This window comes from Heliconius melpomene, chromosome 15 (assembly GCF_056956725.1).
Source record: "Heliconius melpomene rosina isolate 202511_hmr_F chromosome 15, ASM5695672v1, whole genome shotgun sequence".
Classification (NCBI taxonomy): Eukaryota; Metazoa; Arthropoda; class Insecta; order Lepidoptera; family Nymphalidae; genus Heliconius; species Heliconius melpomene.
In genome coordinates, this window is record NC_140403.1 from 8,686,940 (window position 1) to 8,706,265 (window position 19,326).

At 33.6% G+C, this 19,326-nt stretch overlaps 1 protein-coding gene across 1 annotated transcript in view; it reads left to right on the forward strand.

Moving 5' to 3' along the window:
- LOC146531629 (protein tweety-like) overlaps positions 1-19,326 on the forward strand; it is a 79,949-nt gene that overhangs the window by 33,989 nt on the left and 26,634 nt on the right. Inside the window, exon 2 of the mRNA XM_085198760.1 lies at positions 4,718-4,747. The gene's annotated coding sequence lies outside the window, so the exon portion shown is untranslated. The remainder of the gene's footprint in view (positions 1-4,717; positions 4,748-19,326) is intronic.

Genomic DNA, 19,326 nt, shown 5'->3' on the forward strand with positions numbered 1-19,326 from the left:
TAGTCTTTTATCCTGTTAGAAAGCGATGTTTAACTTTGATTCTCTTATAACTATATGGTTGGTTTTAACTGACTTATTACGTTCTTAGATCACGAAAGTAATAGAGATGAGAAAATTTGTTATAGTGTTGAATAAGCGGGCGAAGCCACAAGTGGGCCACTATTATCTTCTAAAGTATAGCAAATAAGCTGTCTATCTATAACAATCATATAATTTTTTGACTACATTTGATTTAATTGAGAAAGTAGTGTCTTAACACTAGCTTCTTCCCCGCTACACTATTCCGCGGGAAAAAGCGTGAAATAAGCAATTTTCAAACTTCCATTTCGATTCTTAGTGTCTATCGAAGTAAAAAATAGGAAATATCAAAATCATCGTCTGACGTCATTGAATCTGTTTTTCCGCATAGTGCTTTAATGCAGTTTATTTTGTATTCATTTTTAATTAAATTCGTTTTATCCTTATACATTTCGTTGTTTACAAGTACCTACTAGCTCTTTTTTTTTCAACCTTTTTATACTTTAGAAGTGTAAAATGTAGGTGACTAACCTGATCTAACATTTTTATTCTCGTAATAAACTTGTCTTAATATTTATATACAATTAATAGTTACTTATATATTCTTTCCTTCCTTCTTTTTTATCAAATAAAAAAACCTATGTCAATTAGTTTGCAAAAATCTATGTTAAGTTAAATATAGATAGAGATGCTGGCAAATATTAAAATCCCTTTACCTGTCCTGATATTTAAAAAAAAAAAAATGGAAGTGGTATTTTATGTAATCACTTACTTTTTCAATGTCGCTTCATGGCCTATTTCTTACATAAACATATATATTATATCTTAGATGAAAAAAGACTTTTACATCATTTTTATATATTAATTTAATCCCAAAGCCTAACAGAGCCAAGTTGTTTACATAAAACTGGATTTACCATTATATGTGGACGACCCCTATTATTCATGGATGTATTACAAGGAGCTGTACAATGATTGTATTGTCTGGTGTATTAGGTCATTGTGTATTACTAAATTGTTTATATTTGGTATTTCAAACTATCCATTGCTTATATTACTGGAATAATAAAAGATAATATAGCTACACTACCTTTCAAAAGACTCTAGGTGTATCTTTATTTCTTCTCATTTCTTCGGTCCGTTGACGAGGCTAAAATTTCGCTAACTTTACTTACTTATTTATTATGATTTATTTTAAACGTAAGTAATAAATAAGTACATGACTTTCCAAAAGATAAACCTACAATGCCCCACTTATGTCCCAATATCTCTTCTCTTTTATGTACCTAAGTTTTATTGTATTTAAATTTCGAAACAACGAAAGGTAATCGTTAAATTTTTAATTTGTTTTTAAGCATTGACTGAACAGATGACACCTACATGTGGGTGAGTAGGTCGGTACTTCGAATCCCGAAGTGGGTTGCCTTTGTTTCTTTTGCTTTAGTATCGATTCATTTAAATATGCAAAGTTTATTTGTAAAACAGGGCTTTCCTTATGTGAAAGTGGAGAAAGAAATGAGTTTTCTTTTTATATTCCAGCTGGTAGCAGGAGCAATATTAATTATTTATTCAATCATTTCTAACTTCCTCGCTGTACTGCACATATAACAGGGTAGGCTAAGGGAACCTATTGTTAAGACATTTTCAGACATCTCTACTCATAGTCTGATTATCCATTTTATATATTTCCATTTTATATTATTTTATAGATAAATATTTTATCATAATATATTAAATAAACTACAAAATAAATAACATATAATGAATTAATAACTTTTGCATTCAGAGAACGTAGGTAGTTCAGTCACCTATAACCTGAATGTGGACGTATTTGACGAATGAAATATTTCACGGTTTCACGTCATATGGCAGTCACGCGAAATTGAATGCCTTGTAACTGAAATTTCTATAGAAGGTAAAAGCATTGAGCATAATAAACCATTGTTGGAATTGTATTAAATGGGTTGGTATAGGTATTGCTTTATATATATTTTTTATACTTTTGGGTGATTTTTAAATTAAAATACTTTATAATGTGTTTCTTTACCAATATTCTTATGCTCATTGCGTGTTGAGTGACGGAACTTAACGCCGCGCTTTGTCTTCTTACCAGCGCGAGGGAATAATATACGTATATACATATATCCGTATATAGCGACTTTATATGTTTGTGTAAAGATTTTTTACAAAGCTATTTTTTGTTTGTTATATTAATGGGGTGGGCACAGACCATGCCCTATACCTACGCCCATGTTTCTACGAACTCAACAACAGAAGAATTTATATTACATAGATATCCGACCACATCTAAGTTCTCGTTGCGTAGCGTTAAACATATCATACCCATTACACACCGAGACCGCTCAATGATACTATTTTATACCGTTTATTGTAAACTTGTGAAGATCATCGTCACAGCGACACGTCCGTTGCGGTTGACATTGGTACAGCTGACCGCAGTCATCGTATACGAATAGTAATTGATATATTGAATACTTTTGTAGTAGTTTAATAATTATGATATTTAACAAAAAAAAACGACTTGTTCAAATTCAACCAGATCCCATAATGACAACCTAACCAAACTTATCAAACTACCCTTGATGTATTGAAAGGGTTCCAATAAAAAAAGAATTATCAAAATCGGTTGGGTTGATATAGAGTTATTCGTCCATTTGTCGCGCACATATTTAATGAAAATTTAAGACTTTTATGATTTTCTTATAGATCATTGTCAGAAATGGACCACACGTTAAAAAAAATATTCTATTATTTAAGTTACTAATAAAAAAATAGTATTTGTGCCATATTTTATTGGAAACCGTCTAGCCATCTTTACGTAACCGGGCAATATTCAGTAGTTATTTAATAGCTTTTATTTTATATAGCGAGCTGCGAGACGCACATCTGTTTGACCCAATTTAACTTACGAAAAACTGTTTTTAAACCAGTAAAATTTTAAAATACATTTAAACTTTTACATTGAAATATATATTAAATCAGTTTCACGCTGAATCCCTCACACTAAGAGTTCTAGTGGACTTCTAGAGGGAATTTAGTGTTAAGACACTCCGTTTCCCACTTTTGTTTTCCGCGGAGCGAAGAAATGAAAATATGAATAAATAATAATTCGTTCCCTCCAGTGGGAATCGAACCCACTACCGTCGCGTTACAGTCACACCCTTGTTTCCTAGCACCACGACTGCCTATTTGGTCACGAAGTCACTTTTTAATATTTCTAATTTACAACCGATTCTATTTTTAGAGCAACCACAAAAGTTGAACAATGAAAAAGCTTTCACTGTCATAATAATACAAAAGTTGATATTTTTTTACAATTTATTACTTTATAGGAGTAGCACTAGCGACTGTTTTATTCTCCATTTTTTATACCTTTGTTTAGTGCTTTAAAAGTAAAATATATATAAATATATATATAATATAAAAATGTAGGTAACCTAGATTCAGGCAGTATTGCGATGATCAATGGTCATGCACATGTAAATGGGTCGTCGCGATATATTGTTTGTTATATTTGAATGTATGAAGGTATATACACCTTGAAAGCCTTGCCCCGCGTGTACCGTGAGAAATCGTATGTCACGAAGCTAGTTTGATGTATTGTTATATGTCTTTTGTAGCTGTATTCGTTTTGTGTTGTGTAACCTGGATGTCTAGTGTTGAGACACTCCGTGCCCATTAAGACACTTCCATTTTGCACATTCCACCGAATTCTCGTACGTACTCTAGGCTGAACTCAACGCCGCAATTTGTCTCGTTTACAGAGCAAGGGAATGAGAATTTTAAATATTACATTCACCCGAATAGAAATTGAACCGACAACCGTTTCGTTTGCATTCGCTCTATTGTGCCATTGGGCCGCGACGTATCAATTTTATATTGTAGAAGTTTTTGGGATTGTGTCGTATCGAAATATATTTTATATAAAAAATGTTGAAATTAATGACCAAAAGTAACAGTGATTTTATGATGCCTAGAAATATTCTTAATTAATATTTTAAAAAATGCTTGTTTTATTTTTGTAACATATGCCATTCATCACTCATAATCATCATTAAATAATTAATTTGATGACATAACGTGGAAAGTAGGACACACTTGTTTGTTTAAAATAGTGCAAAGTATTATAAAAATAAAAATATATATAATATACATTTAGTGATTCGTAAAAGTAGGTAAAAATCAAGTGTCAAGACACTCCGTTTTCTTTATTCATATCATTAGAACTTAATACGAATCACTAATAATTTATTGAAAGAGAGTTCATTGCCGTTGCCATGTTAGTGCAACTTGTACCCGTTGAGCTAGCGGGCCAAGGCTGACAGACATTAGTGGAAATAGAATTACATTATTTTTATAATGTTTATTTTATTAATTAATTTATTTAATCAGTAATTATGATTCAAGCAGATTTCTTTTTTAAATATGTTCAATAAAAGGTCTTTATTCGGCTGCAAATGGCCAACGGAAGTATGTATTTTAATGGAGAAAGGAGTACCTTAGCGCTGGGTTCTTAGGTTCCCTCTGCCTTGTCTTTGGGAAATGTCTTTAGGAAGTTCTATCAAAAGTCACACACAGGTTCCGATAATATTTTATACAAATGTTTAAAAATTTAAATACCTAACAGTTGCGTTTTGAGACTATTTATATTAATAAATTGTTTTTTCTACTGTTTCAGATTATATGGGTGGCCGTTATTGATTTTATGGTACGTATATTATATAATATTATTTTGTATATTTTTTTTTGTTACAGATTAAAATAAATTATCGAGTTTAAATTAAATGTCTCATTTAAAAAGTTAACGGTAGGATATGTATAATTAGATAAGAAATATATTAACTTTTTAAATATAAACCGAGACCATTCGTGGTGCAGATGCACAAATAAGCGTGTGACTGTAAACGCGAGAGGTTTACGACAGGAAAAAATAGCAATATTTAATATTTTCATTTCTTCAAGCGCGGCGTTGAATCCCGTCACTCAACACGCAAGGCCTCCATAATTCGGCGGAAAGTGGAAAGCGGAGTGCCTTAACACTAGGTTCCCTCTGTCCACCCTGCTGTGTGCAGAATACAGACGGACGGAATGCGGAATATATAACTTAAATTTCTATTTACATTCTTTAAGATTGCTGATAGTAATTCTTCTTACACAAGTGTAAATAAGACAAAGGCACCGACTCAGCTATGGTATAGTGTGAATGGCTGTTTCGTCAACCCATTGATGTGTCGGCCAGATGAGACCAATAATCCTAAAGTATTTATATGTTATGCGTTAAGCGCGTGACTGGAAATGCGTTAGGTTATGGGTTCGATTCCCACTCGAGGAAATAAAATTTTTAATATTTTCATTTCTTCGCTCTGGTGTCGAGGCTAAATGCGGCGTGGAGTTCTGTCACTCAATGCCTTTAGAATTCGGCGGAATATGGTGAACGGAATCTTAACTCAAGGTTCCCTCTGACTTCCCTGCTGTGTGCGGGTTACAGCGTGAAGCTAAAAAAAAGGTTAAATAGAAATATTTCTCGCCTCGCGTCGACACGCCGCCGCCGTATTTATTAAAACGTTGGTATCAACATGTTTTATCTAAAGTAGTTGTGTAAATTGTGTTAACTTTTCTAAAGCGTTTTATTTGAAAAAAAAAAATAAAAAAAAAAAAGAAAAAAAAAATACAGTCGAATTGATAACCTCCTTTTCTTACAGAAGTCGGTTAAAAATAAGAAAAATGTAATCAAAGTAGAATTTCTATCATTTGTCGACTGAGTACCCACCTATTACATGTTTTTTTTTAAGTGAGTGAAAATAAAAAATCATCGATCTTATATTTTATTCTTGCAATAAAAAGTTTCTTACAACATATTAATATTTTCTTACATAACAAATTTAAATTGAGCTTCGTATTAATATTTTATAAAGTAAATTAAGAACACTTTTATCTTTTTATTTCATCACTTTCCAAAGATAAAAAGTAGAAATTTAATGAAAGTAAAAAGTATTACGTGATGAAAAAATAGTTTAATTTGTACAAACATGATTAAATTTAAATTATATGTCACATTCACGCTGTATCCCGCAGACAGCAGGTTAAATAGAGGGAACCTAATGTTAAAACACTCCGTTCACCATTTTCCGCCGAATTCTGAAGGCATTGCGTGTTAAGTGGTACCTCGATACCAGAGCGAAGAAATGAAAATATAAATTTAAAGAAATATTTCATTACCTCGAGTGGGGGTCGAACCCACAACCAGTCATGTTTACAGTCATTTGTTCCTCTGCGCCGCGACTGGCTTCCAAATCTAACTCATTATATGAATGATGAAAGCGTATAAATAATTCAACTTTCACTAACTTTGGAAGCTGCTTTTGAGATAAACTGGGAGCTTATCAATTCATATTAATGTCATCGTCAAGGTCCTGAGAGTTGGCTACTACTGGGGTAGTACAACGTTATAATTTCAATGAACTTTGCTCTATTATATAATAATATCTAGATTTAGTATAAAAATGTATCTAGATTTATTTTATTTGTTATTGAAAAAGAAAACACTATTTTAAAAGATTTTATTTAACTTGCAATGTATGTATGTGGGTTCAGGTGAAATCTTAGAGCTCAATTTTGAAGTAGATATCGTCAACCGATTGAGCTGAAATTTTGTATACACGTTTATTTTGGATGACAATGCACGATAAAATATGTGACGTCATTCTAAATCTAATATGGCGGACCATACAAGATGGCGAAATCGTTATTTTTAATGTACTCCTACAATATGGGTATCAAATGAAAGGGCTCGTTGAGATCAACTCGAAAAATAATGTGTTGTCATTCTAAGTCCAACAAGGAGGATATTGAAGATAGCCGAGTATCTATTTAGTCTACTTCCACAATATAGATATTAAATGAAATGGGTCGTTGACCGTAACTAAAAAAATAATGTGACGTTATACTAAATCCAATATGGCGGAACATCTAAGATGGCGGAATAGTTATTATTTATACACTTCTGCAATATGCGTATCAAATGAAAGATCTTGCCGAGAACAATTAGAAAAATAATGTGACATCACTTAAAATCCAATAGAATTGACACGATTCAAGTTTTTTGTGCTTTCATATAATGAAAGGTATGTTCGTACTATTGAGCTGAAATTTTGTATACACGTTTGGTTTGGATGACAATGCACGATAAGGTTTGTGACTTAATTCTAAATACAATATGGTGGACCATCCAAGGTGGCGGAATAGTTATATTTCATGAACTTGTATAATAGGGTATCAAATGAAAGGGCTTGTTGAGAGTAACTCGAAAAATAGCGTAATGTCATTCTAAATCCAATATGGCGGACCATCCAAAGTAACAGAATAGTTATTTTTGATGCACTTGTACATTATGGACATCAAATGAAAGGGATTCTTAAGAGCAACTGGAAAAATGAAGTAACGTTATTCTAAATCCGATATGGCGAACCGTTCAAGATAGCCGAATAGTTATTTTTAGCTTACTTCGACAATATGGATATCTATTAAAAGGGCTCGTTGAGAGTAACCCGAAAAATAATGTGACGTTTTTCTAAACCCAATATGACGGAACATCTAAGATGGCGGAATAGTTATTATTTATGCACATCTGCAATACGGGTATCAAATGAAAGAACTTGCCGAAAATAATTAGAAAAATAATAAGACATCTAGTGTGAGAAACCTAGCCAGTGGTAGCTAAAAAGTAAAAAATAAATTAAAAGCAAAAAATCTTTTTTAGAAAAATCTTTTATTTAAACGCTCTTAAAAGGAGAAAATAAAATTTGTCTTTTAAATTTTAACTATCAACTCATAACTCATAACCTCGCGTTAATCAATATTTAATTAAATTCAAACTTTAAAAATAGAAACTTAGCAGATTTTACATAATTAAATTAGTTTAGTTACACAAGTAAATCGCGCGACAAGCTTTTATGATCATATAAATTGTGTACAATGAGGTTATGAGTTGATAGTTAAAATTTAAAAGACAAATTTTATTTTCTCCTTTTAAGAGCGTTTAAATAAAAGCTTTTTCTAAAAAAGATTTTTTGCTTTTAATTTATTTATTTTAAACTCATTGTTGTTTTACTGCTAAATGAAACGTGAAATTAAGTTCTACAAAAAAGTGTTTTTAGCCCGTTTCTGTCTTATCAGCATTCATAAAAACAATTTTTGTTTACGAAGACCCTCGCTGTTTATAACTAGTACAGTTTTGCATATTTCTATTAGTTATATGTTAGTATAAATTTAATCGATCCATCCTTTAATTCAATATGGTCAAGAGTAACTCCGTTCCCATTAAGACACTTCCGTTCAATATGTTCCGTCGAATTCTGGAGGCATTAATTACTTAGTAGAGTGGCGGAATTAAACGCAAAATATTAAATATTTCATTTCCCATTTCGTCAGCGTGAAGCTAATAAAACACATATGACAACCATTTTCGACTCGACTCATTCAAAACGATATGAAATTATGAACTGGACTTTTATTGTGTAAGATACAAAAAAAAAATTAAGGTAATTAAGGTAAGTATTATTATAAGTTTTAATAATTTTATTCAATAAATATAAGAAAAACAACACAAAATACTATCTCGTTATCAATCCTAATTTCGAATTCGTGGTCACTCTTATCAATGCAATGCAGGGGGCAAGGCCGCCGGACGTCGACCCGCTACGGAAATAGCGCCACGTGTTCGCAGCTGCCTAGAGTAGACTGCTGTAGAGTAAACACTGATAATCGATACTGCAGTGGTTTCAGCTAAGGTCTCAGCCAAGGTGAGGAGGTGGTTTTGGTTATTTTGACCTTCCTCTGTTGCTATTTGAAACACTAAACACTAGGGTTTTTGGATTTTTGAACTTGCTTAGGGCGTTCTAAGAAAAATGCCAGTTATACGATTATCACTGGCATTTTCAATATCGACATACTGTAGTGGTTTCTTCAGCTAAGGTCTCAGCCAACGTGAGAAGGTGGTGTGGTTCTGACCTTCTTCTGTTCTTAGCTGAAACACTAAACACTAGGGTTTTCTTGACACTAACTTGGCTAGTGCGTTTAAAGAAAAACAATTTGGTAGAGAAAATATTTAAAAAAAAAGCTTTTTCTCTTATTAGTATTGGTTTACTTAATTTTCTCATTTGTTACTGTAATAACTTAAGTAACATAAGTGTATTATTTATTCTAAATATGACTTTTATTTTGAATATAAATTGTTATGGTTGTTATATAGAGTCAGATATAAAAGGAAGTTACGAGGACATTAATGTTTATTTCATATGCTTATCAGTTTTGAGTGTATGACACTATTCATTCTGTAAGTTATCTTTATACATCAAGAAAAACATTTATATGTTTGTATTTCCGTAATAATATTATGTTTCTCTGTAACTACATATTTATATTTATAATTTATTTGGAAAACTAAACACAATTCCATTGTGTTATTTAGTTTTACTTCATTATTTAGATTTTTTTATTTTGGATGGCGAAAGCTCTAATTCTATGAAACTATGCTTTGAAATTTGAACCTATAATTACAGTATCAGTCAGTTTATTTCAAGTTATACATTATATTAGTTATCATTATAACCAGTTTAAGTTCTACCACACAAACCGCAACGAAGGAACGGAGTGTCTCAAAAATAGGTTCCCTTCTGCCTACCCTGTTGTTAGTAGAGCGTGGATCGAAAAATATATGTAATAGGAGAAATAATTAAATATCCACACACAAAAAAAAGCGAATAATACAGTGTCATAACACTAGGAGATCCATGCTAACGCGGCTGTATAAAGTGTGAAATTTTTAAAAATAAAAAAAAAAATGTTTAAAATCTCCGCGAGCTCGTAAAATAAGATGTTATCATCTGAAATTTTAATTACAAGTAAGTTATGTACGGCTAATCTCCCGGCAATCTGTTAACGAGCCAGCGCGACGTCCGCGACGACCTTACGGAATCTGGGGCGGGTTTTTGCCGCATTCGTTCTTGGAAAAGTAATAAATATAGATAGGTGCTTACTTTTTATCAAGTTGCCATTTTGGTTAATTAATATTAAATTTTTATTATGTGTTTCTTAGTTATATATTGCTAGATTAATTGCTTTTTTTTTTTAATTTTTAATATAGGCGCAGTATTTGATTATAGTATACGCTACAGTTGAAGAGGAATGAGTTCCACCATTCGTCACGCAATATCTTGAAAAATAGGCTGAAAGTAGGAAACTGAGTACCTTAACACTAGGTTCCCTATGCCTATGTGCGGGATACAGCGTGAATTAAAAAAAAACATCATAAACATTTGATATTAAGGCGTTTCGAGACGACATTTATATATTTGTTTTAGAGTAAGACATGTAATAATTTACTCTTTAAAATAAATTTTATTAAAACACTTATTTACTTACTTTTACTTTAACATAATAATAAATAGAAGTGCAATCGTAAGATTAGTTAAGCGGTTAATTTCTCGCAAATATCTGAATATAAATAACCGCCCACGCGCACCGCCCACAGTCTCGAGTGTAAATTGTTTTTAAAGTGAAAGTATCTACCTTTACCAATTATCATTATCTGCATTAAGTAGTGTAATATTGAGTCCTTTCGTCTATCCTGGCACAGGGGTACAAGTGTGCAACAGGTTCTGGGTTCGATTTCGGCCCGAGAAAATGAAATATTTAATATTTTCATTTTACTCGCTCTGGTAATGAGACAGAGTGCGGTGTTGAGTTCCGCCACTAAACACACAATGCCTTTAGAAATCGGCGGAAAGTGGGGAGCGGAGTGTCTTAACTCTAACCTCCCTCTGCCTACCTTGCTGCATGCGTGATGTTTTTTTTAGAGATTTTTATATATATATCTTAGTAAGTACTAAACGAAATTACTCAAAAACCTTTTATGGATATTAGTACCTACACCCTAATTGAATTTAACCGCATCCCATACAAAAGTAAAGGTAATTTCTCACGTGAACAGACAAAAAAACAATAGTTTTATCTATATTACTAGCGGGCCCGGACGCGGCTACGCCTGCTTCAACTATAAGAATATTTGTTAAATATATTCATGAAATTATTTTCAATTTTCAATAGAATTAGCAACAAAATATAAGCTTAAATAATCAAAAGAATAATAAGTAGAGACATATTATTAGAAAAAATTATCTTAGTTATTGAAATGAACCAACAAAAGGAGTAAAAGTAACTAAAGGATATTCTTAATATTAGAAAAAGTACCTAAAGTTTCCGTGCGTGCGTACATACTCGTAGATATCGACTCTATGAAATAACTAAACAATTCTCTACATTAAATAGGATAATTTTAGCGGGCAATATCAAATAAAATAATAAGAGAACCAAAGTGTACTTTAAATTAATTATAAACAGCAAATAATTACATAAAAATTAACAATAGTTCGAAAATGTGTGAAAATTTATAAATCCGTCAACGTCATCTGCCCGTTCGCGTCGGTCATACTATACCACTCGTAGGCTAGGTCATTTCGAATCAGTGACATCTCCTTAATTATTTATTAGAATGTTATACAGTAAACTATAATTTCAGTCTAGATAAAATGCTAAAAGTGACTCTTATATTTATTTTCATAAGGATGAATATCAAAATGTCGCGGTAACGGTTGCGTAGCGACGCAACGGTTGTTATTAACATGGCAGAATAAATAGCATGTCAAATTAGAAAGTACTTTAAAATATTTTAGTTTATATGTATAATGTAATGTTATATAGCCTATAGCACTTCTGAAGAATGCAGCTTTCATACAAAACAAAAACAAAGTAAATCGATCCAGTAGATCCAGAGATCTTAGCGTTCAAACAAACAAACAAACAAACAAACAAACAAACAAACAAACAAACTCTTCCGCTTTATTATATTAGTATAGATTATAGAATCGTATGTTATAATACTCGTATACCTTTCTAACACGCTGACATTGACACTTGTGTGTACGTCGGCGCTGCTAATGTGTTGTAATAGCTGTGCATAATGGAAATGTCTTTTACGATTACATTCACGTGGAGGCTTGGGGACGGGCGTTTTGTTTTTTTTTAAATATTTTTTTCAGGTTCACGCTTTATCCCGCATATAGCAGCGTAGGCAAAAATAAATCTAGTGTTAATACACTCCTTTTCCCACGTTCCGTCGAATTTTTTTGCATTGCGGAGAGAATGAAATATTTTATATTATAAACTATGTGAAATTCTGATGAGCTTGACAATACTCTACAGCTGGAGATGACGTAAAATAAATAAAATCAGCTTCACGCTACTATATCCCTCACACAGCAGGGTAGGCAGAGGGAACCTAATGTTAAAACACTCCGCTCCCCACTTTCCGCCGAATTTACTGAAAGTTATTGAATATGAAATATTTATTTTAATATGAAATATTTGAAATATTTATTAACCCTACAGCTACGTCACAACGATGCTGCTTTTTATTACAAAAATATGATAGAGCTTTTGATCTCTCATTTAGTGGCTTCCTACTCCGTACACCATGACGCGGTCTAACCCATTAACTAAAATTAACACCTTAAAGATTTTGGATGCCAGCGATTTGTATGAAGCGCTGTATTTGTCTTTCAAATTAGGTACTACGCTATACAAAATTGCGTAAGGAACATGTCAGAATTTTAATTGTAAATGTATTTGAGAGGTTTTGTTTTCATGTGGAGGATATTTAATATTATTTTCAAACTAACGATGAATGGAAAATTTAATATCTTCATTTCTTCGGTCTGGTAACGAGGCAAAACGCGGCGTTGGATTCCGAACCTCAACACGCATTGCCTCCAGAATTCGGCGGTAAATAGGGAACAGAAGCATTTTAATGAAAATGAGGTTAACTTATCACTAGATTCCCAGGTTCAATCTGCCTACGAGGTTAACTTAACATTACATTCTCAGGTTCCCTCTGCTTACTCTACATACAAACAGCGTGAAGCTAGGCCTACCGAGAAACATAACTGTATTTTCTAAAATAGTTAAATAATTATGAGCTATAACCAAAGATATATCAAAAAAATTCTTCAAAAACCAGTCATGTAAAAAAGTCATCACATCACATCAGTGCCGAGTCGTGACGTAAAGCGTACTTAAACTGTTGACGCGCGAGTTATATGCACCACTATCGGTGGATTCAAATCAAATAAAAAGTGCTCAATCCTGGAAATCGATAATTCTGGGGGTGGGCGGTGGCGGTGGTGTCACTTTCATTTGTTGAATGTTTAGCTACAAGCTTTCGTTCTTATGTAGTACTTAACTTGTGTGAATAAATTTTATAGTATAGACATATTAGTATAGGACTTGGTATAATTTTTTTTTGCATGGTAGAATAGGCAAAAGGAAGTCAGTGTTAAGACACTCCGTTTTCCATATTCACTCAGTCAAGTTTTGCGTGGGTAGTAGCAGAATTAAGCGCCACGCTTTGCCTGCCCGAGCGGAGAACTGAAAAAATAGGTAGTAGGTGTGTAAATATGTTCACATTTACTTCTCGGTTGATGTTTAGTTATCAGGGTCAATGTCAGGATCAGGTAAGATATTGAAGTGGTCAGGGATTTAATGGATTTCTAACTCTCCGTTTCCTAATTGATTAAATATAGAGAATTTATAAAGTTTATTGCAAATTTGTATTTGAACTGGCAACTTCTCAATTATAAGACTACCCTACTATCATATCTTAATAGAAACGAATTTTAATGGTTTTTAAACGAGAACAACGATCCCAATTCAATTTTATTGATATTTCCAATTTGCGAGATATACAAATGGTTCGCTAGAATGATGTCACGAATGATACTCTAAATCTAAACAAGTTGTAATTTTCTGATAAACTAACTCTCGCCCCAGTTACCTATTTCGAAATGTGCAAGTGCAATTCTTGTATCTATAACTAAATATATTAGTAAAGTAAGAAAAAAACAAATGTATTTATAGGGATTTTTTACTTCTTTTTTATAGCTTGATGCAGTATCCCGCACATAGCTGGACAGATAGAGGGAACCTGGGAACCTAATGTTATGGCACTCCGCTCCCAATTAGGACTCTTACATTTAACACTGTCCGACGAATTCTAGGAAAATTTCAATTTTCCTCGCTTTGAAAATTAAAATATTAAGTATTGCTTCTCCTCGAGTCGGGACTCGAACCCACACCCTGCTTGTGCCCCTACGACACAACAAGCTTTAATATTATTTTTCGATATTAAAATATATTTTTTTATACAGACATGCCGTGTTAGGTGACGAAACCTTACTCTGCATTTTCAGAACTAATTTATGCATATACCTATTCATAAAATATAATCCGATTACTTATTTTCCTTGAAACTTATAAAATAACTGCTATATAGCCGTATAAAAGTAAGCTTTCGTGTTTCAGGTAAGTTCAATTTGCAAAGTAGAAATATCGCCGTATTGTACCTACTCGAGCTTGGTATAATAAATTAAAGCTTGCTCGCTGGTTACTAAGGTTTTACTTTATTATGTTTTATTATGAAATATTCATATTGCATTTGCATGTAGATTTGTTTCTTTTTTTATCAGCTTCACGCTGTATCACGCACACAGCAGGATAGGCTGAGGGAATCTAAGTGTTGAGACTGCGTTCCCCATTTTCCGTTAAATTCATGTCGTGTTGATTGGCGAAACTCAAAAGTTTTGCCTCGATACCAGAGCGAAGAAATGAAAATACATATTTAAATAAATATTTCATTTCATTTGAACCCACACCCAGTCCCATTTACAGTTACACACTTGTGCCCCTGCGCCACACCTGGCCTCATGCCCCAGGCCCAGGCCTGGATATTAGTAATACTGTGGTAGGTACTATTAATAACTGTATACTTATATAGCCTGCAATACAGGTTATGTTATATTTATATAGTTGTTGATACTGTTATCGTGAAAATTCAGTAGGTTTTTTTGTATTATGTCGGGGATTTACCATGATGCAATTATTAATAATATTGTTATTATTTAAAAACCGGAAGTATAGTTACTTCCGGTTTTTAAATTTTAAGTTTTTATTTTATGACTGTATGTATTTTGTATGTTGTACAAACTTTGTGTGTTGGGTTGCGTAATTTAACGCATAATAAAGTAATCAAAGGTATTTTTTAATCATTGAGCTTGCCGTACATAGTAGGGTAGGCAGAGGCAACCTGGGAATATAATGTTAAGTTAACTTCTCCATTAATATTGCTTCTATTCCCTATTATCCGCTGAATTCTGGAGGCAATGTGTGTTTTAGGATTTCCATATACAATCAAGTGCTGCAGGTACATAAGCATGTGACTGTGAACGCGACAGGTGTAGGCTCGATTCCTACTCGTGGAAATATTTTTTTTTATCGTCGAGTTCCGTCACTCCACACGCGATACCTTCAGAATTGGCGGAAAATGGGGAGCAGAGTGGTTAGTCTTAACACTAGGCTGCCTACTCTGTTACAGGGCATGCGGGATATAGCATGAAGCTAGATCAAATGTACCATTTTATATTTTTGTCAATTCTGAATCACTAAAAGGAACTCTTTCTAAAATAAAACAACAAGGTGTTTCCCAACAATTTTACGAAAACACGTCCTTAAGGCACTCGACGAAAACTTTTCACGGTGTCAAGATACCACAATGTCGACAATGAGGGTTGAAGACGCGTCGTTAGCCAGCTTCGTTAAGGTCGTAGGTACGATGCTCGTGCGGTCGACGACCCGCCTTCTCCGTCTGGAACTCTGGATAGAGTCGGAGCTTTTAAGTTGTGAATGGGGGAAATGGCACTGTCTTTATGAAATACTAGCGGCCCGCTCGCGGTTTCACCCGCGTGAACTATGTTATTATTAATTTCAGTCTCCGTGGCTACGTTCTAGTGACGTCTATGCAAAATTTGAGACTTCTAGCAATTGTCGTAACGAAGTTTCATACAAACTTTCGACCCCAAAAACAACCCCTTAGAAGTCGAATATTACAAACTCCCGTCTTAGCGAGCACCTACGTCCTATAAGTAACTCCTATGCAAAATTTCAGATTGTAGTTTCTGAGATTTCGTGATGAGTGAGTGACCTTTCGATTTTATATATATAGATGTATGTGTATATTCGATTTTTCTGTGTCAATTGATATGTACAATTAGGGACAAAGTGTGATGAAATGGAAATCGCGACAGGTTGTTGCTTGTTCGATTCCTACTCAATGAAATATTTAATGTTTGAATTTTATTCGCTCTAGTGTCGAGGCATAGCACGGCGTTGTGTTCCGCCACTCAACACGCAATAGCTCCGGAATCCTGCGGAAGATTAGGTAGTGTATGCCTTAACATTAGATTAGAGCGAGGAAATAAGGATAAAATAAAAATAACAATTTCTTCTAGTAGTCTGTCTATCTTACTGGGCCACGACGTGCTACTCTCATTTTCAGAATTTATTTGCAATATTTTTTTTAACTACTTTATAAATTAATTTTAATAGAATATTGCAAACCATTTCTGATAATAAATAAACAAATAATAAGCTGGTCTATGAAAAAGAAAAACTTGAAGCTTTGTTCGTAGTGGAATCAATTATTTAAATAAAGGTCGGCTTTCCTCTGTGACTCACGGAATGACTCACGTTTACCCTTTACCGAGGAGCATTTCATTCGAATTGTTGCGAGCCTTTTACAAGTTGAAATAAAACATTTTTTTATGTTGTAATAAATGTATTGCAAAATATTATAATTTTATGCTTAAGACTGATTTTTAGTATGTTACGTAAGGGAATTTATGAGAGGCGGTCGTGCCAGAGGGGCACAAGCGTGTGATTATAGCCCGACGGTTGTGAGTTCGATTCCCACTTGGGGGGAATCGCTCAAATATTTTCATTTCTTCGCTCTGGTACTGCGTTGGGTTTCGCCGCCCAATACGTAATGCCTCGAAAATTCGGCGGAAAGTGAGGAACGGATTATCTTACCACTAGGTTTCCTCTGCCTACTCTGTTATATGCGGGATACAGCATAGAGCTGAAAATATCCATAATACAGGAATGGATAAACAATTTCATTTTTAAAATTACAATTGTTTTGTTCCGAACAAACTTCGTCAATAAAATATGGAGAGACTGTAAAGAGAAAACTTTTATAATAAAATATATGCAAAAGTATCTAATTACCATAAAATATATTATGTAAGGATACATACGTGAATAATAAGAATATTATGAAATGCCAACTGAGAGCCAACATTTAATTAATTTTTCACGCTGTACCACACTTATAAGAAAGTAGGCAGAGGGAACCTCAGAACGAAGGTGTTAGGCATTTCATTTCCATTAGGACACTTTTGTTCTCCACTTTCTGCTGATTTCTTAAGCATTACGTGTTAAGTGACGGGACTCAACGCCGCACTTTGCCTCTTTACCAGAGCGAGGAAAAATATTAAATATTTCATTGTGAATTCCCAAACTGCAATCTGTTTACGTTATGGTCTTTTGGTCACTTATCTCACTAATACAGAACTATAAAGTACTACAGCTGATTTCTTTTCCTTTTATGCTTACATATGGACACTCACCTGGACGAACCCCAACAGGTGCAGTTTAAACCCCACTACGTCTCTGTTCCGCTTCTCGTTTAAAAGCTTCTTTTAATTGTTTTTAGCGGAATCGAATTAACATCTTTGGTCAGTTTAATACATCTCTATGGCACAACTACCAGACCTCGACATTCCGTCATTTAGCATGTAAATTCAAGTTATTTATTATTTCAGTCAAGCGAATTCACGACACTCTCGCAATGCTTGTTCCCGAATGTCAAACCACTTTCGACGTGATCCCGATACCTGGACACGTTCGCGCGGCACGTTTGATAACATGTTAGATTTCGATCGTCGGCCCACACGCCTTACAATATTACGAATCTTATCGTTCATAATATCGTTTATATTTGAATTTTATAAATATGTATGTGAATTGGTTAATAAATGGTATTTGGGATTGTGAGTTCAATATTGTTTTCGATTAAATAATTGGTAGTAAATCGATTTGTGTTTGTGGCTTTGTCGCTTTTGATAAATAAATCTTTTAATAAATAATACTAGGGCTTAAGCTAAAGTTGCCTTTTACATATCCCTAAAATATTTGCTATGAGTGGAAGACATAATGTGGACTATATAATATGTATATTGATATATTGCGACGTTAGTTCCGTCACTCAACACGCAATGCCTTCATAATTAAACAGAAAGTGTTGAATGGAAGTGTTTTAATGAGAATGGAGTATCGTAACATTTGGTTCCCAAGTTACCTATTGTGGCATTACCACTTGCCTACCTTGGTGTGTGCGGGATACAGCGTGAAGCTGTTTTTTTTATTATTATAATAATATACATTTTTTTAAACATTGTCTTTCAATAAAATTAAATATTTCCTAAGATACAAGAAAAAAAACTTAATTATAACATATTCATATAAATTTCCTTTTAAAGTAGGTATGTAGGTACTGTAGGTATATTACCAAAACAAGTGTAACAATACGCTTACGAAACGCAAATAAGAAACGTTGCCCTTTATAAAATATTCTAATCTCGTAAATGTTTCCACGAAGTTCGGCCCTCACAGCGGGCTCTCAAGCACCGTATGTATTACGATCGCTGAGATAATCGCCTAATAATATTTAAGCTGAACTTAAGATATGATCTTAGCAGGTCCTAAATATAGAATGGATATGGATAAGCAAGATTTTTTTTTAGTTTAAGAAGCAGAAATTAGGTTTTTGGCCTTAGGTGGTTTGGCCTTTGTCTGCATACCCTGGTATCTGGCCTGCCATACAGCTGCTTAGCTAGGGAATTACCATGAAGGTGGAAAAACATTTTTGTGTGCATTTTCCACATGTCGTAGTGTAGGCAAAGGGTTTGTTTCCGCTTATTTAAACATTGCGAGGCACGCTTTGCTTACCCAGTATAGGCATAGTTTATGAATATAAATATTTCCATGAGTTGGTCTTGTATTGACAATTAATAACTAAAATGTTGAAGCCGTCATGGCTCAGGGGGACAAGCGGCTGTAAACGCGTCGGTTGTTGATTCGATTCCCACGCTCTGTTCTTTATTTACAAAAGGTTCTGACAAAACAATGTCTCAAGAATTTGGCAAAAAGTCGGGAACGGAAGTGTTTCAACGAAGAATCGAGTGTCTCAATACTAGGTAGGTAGGTAGGTTCTCTTTGCTATATGTGGGATACAGTTTAAAGTTAAAAAATCCATCATTGCTTAACACGTTTTCTTTAGCC